Here is a 7703-nt window from a genome sequence, read left to right as displayed (position 1 = left end):
CTAAAACTAAACTCCGTCCGAACAGGCCATGAAGGCACAACGATACCGACCGGCCGCCGTGTCATCCTCAGCCCACAGGCATCACTAGATGCGGATATGTAGGGGCACGTGATCAGTACACCGCTCTCCCCGCCGTTGTCAGTTTTCGTGACCGGAGCCCCTACTTCTCAGTCAAGTAGCTCCTCAGTTTGCCTCACAAGGGCTGAGTGCACCCCGTTTGCCAACAGCCCTAGGCAAACCGGATGGTCACCCATACAAGTGCTAGCCCAGCCTGACAGCGCTTAACTTCGGTGATCTGACGGGAACCGGTGTTACCACTGCGGCAAGGCCGTTGGCAATGTAATCTAAAAGTTATAATGAAAAATATAGTGTGATATAACGATCATTATAACGCAGTTGAAGTTTGTGGAGACGAATGCGGTCACTAGAATCACTTCCAGATCTCAATCCCAGTGTTCACATTCATCTCCAAAACACTAGTGTCTCTTGCGAACGCTCTTCATTTGTTTCCTGACGGTAAATCTGAGAACCTCTTCGAAATATTCGAAAGTTTGTTTGTTTTCCAACATTAAATGTGAAACTGTTCTATCAGTAAGTGACGGAAGAATCCATAAATATAAATATGATTCTGTCGTAATGATTATCAGTATTTTTCTTTTTGCCATTAGCTTGAGAGTGACCAGTAATGGGTGAGACCAGTCAGTAGCGCAAACACTAAAGTGATAATGTCTGGAAAGTCAAATTTGCTAAAACATTGTGTCAATACGATCTTCTAATTTGGCAATATCGTTTATTTCCGAAGAAGAATAGTTCTTTGCCTTTACTAACACATACAGGCACAATTTCACTCTACTGGAACTTGCTATGGTATGATATACTTTTGATTAAATGCCTGTGTTACCTTTGTTCTAGGAACTTTTTCTCAGATCGTTCATGGGTACTGTTGAAATGAGAAAATAGAATGAAAGAACAATGTAATTCTCAAAACAGGCAACTGTAGCAGACGCTAATGAACCAGTAAGTTGTCTTCGACAGTGGATAAGTACTGAAGTTGTTGGAACAAAGAGGTGACGAAGTGTCGTTGGCACATCCCGCAGGAAATACTGGCTGTCGGTTGTAGGGGCCTCAGCCCACGGCCTGTGGATTGGCCAACAGTGCGGGCTGTTTCCGCGCTCATTGTGTGTGCGCGGGCCTCATTGCACAGTTCGGTCACGCGGCGAGGACAAATCGCACTCTGTTCTCACGTGTGTGAGGGACGGCTCGTCGCCATCTGGTGCAATTGCATTACTAACCGGTAGATTATTAAAAAAGACGACCTCCAGTAGTGCACTACATGTACGCTAGCGTTTCCAACTTACAGACTGGTTTTGGATAAATATACAGTGTCGTCACCGACTTAGTTGCGTTTTGCTCCACCACTGGAGCACAGTGCAGCAGCGATTCCCCGTGACATGGGCTCCATAAGTCCTTGGTAGATTTCCGGGGCTATGTGGCATCAGATGCCTATGTGAAGGTCACGTGATACAGGACTGTGGGCGCCCAATACCGTTCCACGTCTGTTCCATCGGATTCAGATCAAAGAAATTTAGTGGACAAGAAACCAAGATGAGTTCATTATCATGCTCCACAAACCACTCAACTCGATTCTTGCGTGCTATGTTATCCTTGTGTAAGACTTTATCGTAGAAGAAATCATGCATGATGCGCTGCAAGTACTTCGCAATAATGTTCACGTAGTCCACAACTACCATGGAGTCTTTGATTCCTACCACAGGCCTAGTGGAACACAGGTTAATGTCCTAAGTTACATAATACTGCCCTCGCCGCACTGCGACCGTGACATGGTGCATGCTCCGTGCAGCCATTGGCCTTGACGATGGAGTATCTGAACAAGATCAACGACCCGGTGTAACAAGAAACATGACTCATGACACGTTTACTTTGATCAACAGTTTAATTTCGAAGATTTGGCGCTGCCCACTGCAACTGTAATTGACGAATTCAAATGTTCAAATGTGCGTGAAATCTTATGGGACTTAACTGCTAAGGTCATCAGTCCCTAAGCTTACACACTCCTTAACCTAAATTATCCTAAGGACAAACACACACACCCATGCCCGAGGGAGGACTCGAACTTCCGCCGGGACCAGCCGCACAGTCCATGACTGCAGCGCCCCAGACCGCTCGGCTATTCCCGCACGGCTTGACGAATTCATTTGGTCAACATTGTCTGCTGCGGAACCACGTTCAGCAATGTACATTTATAGGGGTTTTAAAAAACACTTGTGCCTGCACCAGCATTGTACTCTGTTTTATGATATGGCACAGGTCGCTATCTATCCTCCTTTACAGATTAGGGTAAGTCTCCGACCTCCACGTTCTATGATGGAGTGTAGACGTCCAATATCTTTTCGCCTACGCGTGGTTTCGCCGTTCTTCAACCATTTTCCAAAGATACTCGCTACAGCAGTGCGTGAACAGTCGACCAGCTTCGCCGTTTCCGAGATACTTGTTCCCAGACGCCGCGCCACAACAATCTACCCTTTGTCAAAGTCGCTTATGTCATTAGATTTCCCCTCATTTACGGTTTGTATCTACCTTAGAATGATTCCTCATTCCTCTTTGCTCCTCTTATACAAATTTCTTTAGCCCGTCACGTGCAGCCAAGGCTACCGGGTGTCATTCAGTCTGAGAGTGGGCAGTGGTCACAAGGGTTTGGCTCATCTCTGCGACGGAAAAAAACCAAACGACTAGCCACAAGGAACAGGAATTATCGTTATCTGAAGATAACGCAAGCAGAATTACACAGAAAAGGAAACGGCAATCGGGGGCAGTATTACCTAATGAAGAATACTTCGGTGTGGCTTCGGATGTGGTAGCCGCAGACGACCTGTACTCTCTGGAGCACGTGCATGATAAATCGGAGACCATTGTGATTTAAAACGAACGACCGGTTTTAGTTGTTCCTACTGTTTTGTTACATTAAAGTATGGTGTCCAAATAGTGTACTAATACACTGATGTGCCACACTTGAGGAGGAAAGTAGCTCGATGAAACTTGGCCGTACGTAGAAAGAGCTGCTATAGTATAGTACAGAACGTAAGTTAAAGAAGAGCACAATGAGATGAACATAAATGACAATTTTATCCGATGAAAATAACTGCATTGCGATTTATAATTACCCTCTGGACATGACAAGTGGCAGGACATAGTTTTTAATAGGGTGTGTGGGCACTACGGACGGCAGTGCATGTTCTACAACGTGTTCACATGCTGGCCGCAAGGTTAGTAAGGAGTTCTTGTGGTAGAGCGTTCCATTCCACCATGAGCGTAGTTGACGACTGTTGGATGCTTGGTGGTGCACGTGGACGTGCTGCAGTACGTTTCCACAAAGCATCCCACACGTGCTCGATTTAGCTTAAATCGGGGGGAACGGGCAGGCCAGTCCATTTTCAGAATATTCGCTCGTTCCACGAGCTCCACCATTTGCACTGTTCGAAAGGGTTGTGCATTGTCCTCCATAAAAATGAAGTCAGTGCTTAATGCGACCCCAAAAAGACGCACATGGGCAAGGAGTACAGTTCTAAATAACGTTGACCGGTGAGTGGACGGTGTTCAGGGATTTGGAGGCCAGTACGCCCATCCAACATCTCCTCTGCTCACTGTTAACATCTAGATCACCAAAACCATCATATTTAACTATGTTCATGGGTACATTACATGTTCCCAGCTTTCGTCAAACGAGGGTACATCTAGAATCAATACTCAGCCTAAGTATTACATCATCCAGTAGAGCACGCGACTGCACTCCTTGTTGGTGCAGTCCCTATACTCTCGGCACCAACGTAAAACAGTGTCACCGATGTGCGGGTGTCAACCGAACACAATGTACTGGCCGTCACTCAGCAACGGACGCCGCTCACGATGCTACCAGGCCTACTGGCAACGCTAGACACGAGTAACACTAGTGCACTCTGATGGCCGTTCTACGTCTCACAGAGAACTGCAGTTCTATAATCATTTGCATACACGCCGATAGTGCGTACGTGTGCGAAGTTAGAATAATCTCAGCACCATCTTCCTATTCATCTTCATTGTCCTCAGCATCAGTATCAGTAATCAGAGCTGCAGTCAGAAAATTAAAGCTGATTGCAACGCGCAGACAAAGAAATACACTCCTGGAAATTGAAATAAGAACACCGTGAATTCATTGTCCCAGGAAGGGGAAACTTTATTGACACATTCCTGGGGTCAGATACATCACATGATCACACTGACAGAACTACAGGCACATCGACACAGGCAACAGAGCATGCACAATGTCGGCACTAGTACAGTGTATATCCACCTTTCGCAGCAATGCAGGCTGCTATTCTCCCATGGAGACGATCGTAGAGATGCTGGATGTAGTCCTGTGGAACGGCTTGCCATGCCATTTCCACCTGGCGCCTCAGTTGGACCAGCGTTCGTGCTGGACGTGCAGACCGCGTGAGACGACGCTTCATCCAGTCCCAAACATGCTCAATGGGGGACAGATCCGGAGATCTTGCTGGCCAGGGTAGTTGACTTACATCTTCTAGAGCACGTTGGGTGGCCCGGGATACATGCGGACGTGCATTGTCCTGTTGGAACAGCAAGTTCCCTTGCCGGTCTAGGAGTGGTAGAACGATGGGTTCGATGACGGTTTGGATGTACCGTGCACTATACAGTGTCCCCTCGACGATCACCAGTGGTGTACGGCCAGTGTAGGAGATCGCTCCCCACACCATGATGCCGGGTGTTGGCCCTGTGTGCCTCGGTCGTATGCAGTCCTGATTGTGGCGCTCACCTGCACGGCGCCAAACACGCATACGACCATCATTGGCACCAAGGCAGACGCGACTCTCATCGCTGAAGACGACACGTCTCCATTCGTCCCTCCATTCACGCCTGTCGCGACACCACTGGAGGCGGGCTGCACGATGTTGGGGCGTGAGCGGAAGACGGCCTAACGGTGTGCGGGACCGTAGCCCAGCTTCATGGAGACGGTTGCGAATGGTCCTCGCCGATACCCCAGGAGCAACAGCGTCCCTAATTTGCTGGGAAGTGGCGGTGCGGTCTCCTACGGCACTGCGTAGGATCCTACGGTCTTGGCGTGCATCCGTGCGTCGCTGCGGTCCGGTCCCAGGTCGACGGGCACGTGCACCTTCCGCCGACCACTGGCGACAACATCGATGTACTGTGGAGACCTCACGCCCCACGTGTTGAGCAATTCGGCGGTACGTCCACCCGGCCTCCCGCATGCCCACTATACGCCCTCGCTCAAAGTCCGTCAACTGCACATACGGTTCACGTCCACGCTGTCGCGGCATGCTACCAGTGTTAAAGACTGCGATGGAGCTCCGTATGCCACGGCAAACTGGCTGACACTGACGGCGGCGGTGCACAAATGCTGCGCAGCTAGCGCCATTCGACGGCCAACACCGCGGTTCCTGGTGTGTCCGCTGTGCCGTGCGTGTGATCATTGCTTGTACAGCCCTCTCGCAGTGTCCGGAGCAAGTATGGTGGGTCTGACACACCGGTGTCAATGTGTTCTTTTTTCCATTTCCAGGAGTGTAGTTTCATTCTAGACATATCGATTTGATCTGCCATCCGAAATATAAGTAAATCAGAGCAGCATTCCAAACAGAACATGCTCTCGCCTGTTATACGAGTGCGTCTACAGAGCGACAAGTCAAGTGGTTGTCTTTTTCTGTGTTTCCCACGTAGTATATTTATTAAATTTTGTGCGTGTTTCTCTGTTTAAGGGAGTTGATCTCGGGTTTTTGTAAGTGTACATTCATTCAGTCTTCAGCGGAATTGTTGCTCACTGAACAGCCAGCTACATAGCTCTTTAGAGCATCAGCGTCCATTGGTGGCCCATCAGGAGGGTGGCAAGTCGCATATCTAGGACTGTCTACTTTTATAGTTCACTTTTTCATTTAGTTTCGCTATGATGTACAGGATCTATGCGTGCTGTGTGCAGACGCAGGAGGAGCTGGCCGCAGTTCGCGAACAGCTGAACGTGCTCTTGGCTACGTTCAGTCACCCTCAGGCTACTGCCTGTCAGAGAATGGACTTGGTCGCGATTTCAATTCTCTTTTCCGTTGTCACGTCGCTCTGTTACATAGATGTCATTTGCCACAGTTACAAACGACATTTGCGGCCGAGGACGTAACGATCGTGATACGTTTCCGCTATCTGTATTGGTTTTCAGCGCAGCGTTTTTATTTTACGTGACAACATGTCCTAAACTAGGTGCTAAAGAGCTTCGAAAAGTGGTAGGACTACTACCAGTCTGCTAAGGAACTCCATTATTGCATATTAACGGGGAATTACGCAGCTGTTGCTGCCGCAGAAGTTCAGTGTGCTCCGACAAACGTGAACCGACTGCATTGTCCCGTCCGACTCTCGCCTGTCAGCCGCTTTGTTATTCTGATGGAGGTATGGTCTGCTGAAACTTGCCGAAATCGGTGATTCGTCTTTCCTTGTATGCATCGCCTCCCAGTCGACATCATGACTTACAGTACTGTAGAGCGGGTTGCTTTCTGCCGGACACAAGGAGCAACATGCATCGAAAGGGATTTCAGGGTCCTTCGTAAATAGAGAGATATGTGCTTTAAGCACACACAGTTTCTGTGCCCTCGGAGTCTTTCGCGGTGGCATGCTTCAACAAAATCATTTCGAATAAAACGCTCGATCTTTCGACAGCTGTCTCCGCCACCGTCATCACTCAATGGCTGCCGGGGTTGGTACGTTGTTCTGCTTATAATAGATGTTATGGCAGCGTCTGGAACCATCCAGAGAGGACAGGTGTGGTGCATACGCGGAAGGCAAATGGGCAACTCTTAGCGGCCACGTTACGCCGCGGAATCTAGGCCCAAGAGAAACACGGCCGTGGCGCATATGTGTCAGGGAACGAGTAAATGTTTCAGTAAAAATTCTTGACTGCTTGTTTAAATGTATGCAAGTTTTCGATAGCTCACGACAAAATTAACGCATTTGTGGCGCGAGCGGCCAACGCCACGTTTCAAACTGCCGCTCCCGCTTTAAGAATGCGTCCAAAGCTGCCCCCATGTCCCACTGAATGTGTGCCCTTGGTCTCTGTTAAACCTTTTTCTGTTTATTCAGATTTCGGACGCTTCTCTGATAAGAGAATTCTAGTATGACGTGGTTTGTGGCAAGACTCTCGACCTTTTATTGCAAATTGTACTTTATGCCACTTTCTAGGCAGTGTTCAGCCACGGCTGACTTTTCAAGTTCGGTTCTTTGACGTGTCGTGAATGCCCTCACAACGCTCAGCAACAGTACGAATGATTTGACCTACGTAAATATTACCACATTCATATTGGACACCACAAACGTCATGAACTCAAAGACCTGTGTTCTCTTTAACAGGGACTCAGTCCATGTCTTCTCAGCATGCGCCCTGTCTTGCCAGTAGTTGGAACATGCGCTTCAAATACTGAAATTCAGTCTGTAGATGGTCGTCGGCTCAAACCACATTATACTTGAATTCTGTTATCAAAGAAGCGGCCGAAATTAGAATGAACAGCAACAGTTTTAACAGAGACCAGGGATACACACTTAGCAGTACACGGGGCCGGACTCTAGCCGCAGGCCTGATGCTTGTAGGGACGCGGGAGAGACAGTTTTGAATGTGGCACCGATTGCTCGCGCCACGC

General features: G+C 48.5%; 1 pseudogene; it reads right to left on the bottom strand.

Moving 5' to 3' along the window:
- Positions 1–218: 218 nt before the first annotated feature.
- On the bottom strand, positions 219–336 carry LOC126427363 (5S ribosomal RNA; annotated as a pseudogene).
- Between the last annotated feature and the right edge of the window lie 7367 nt (positions 337–7703).

This window comes from Schistocerca serialis, chromosome 1 (genome assembly GCF_023864345.2).
Source record: "Schistocerca serialis cubense isolate TAMUIC-IGC-003099 chromosome 1, iqSchSeri2.2, whole genome shotgun sequence".
Taxonomy (NCBI): Eukaryota; Metazoa; Arthropoda; class Insecta; order Orthoptera; family Acrididae; genus Schistocerca; species Schistocerca serialis.
The sequence above is the reverse complement of the archived record's forward strand: the minus strand, read 5'-3'. Positions and strand labels throughout refer to the sequence as shown.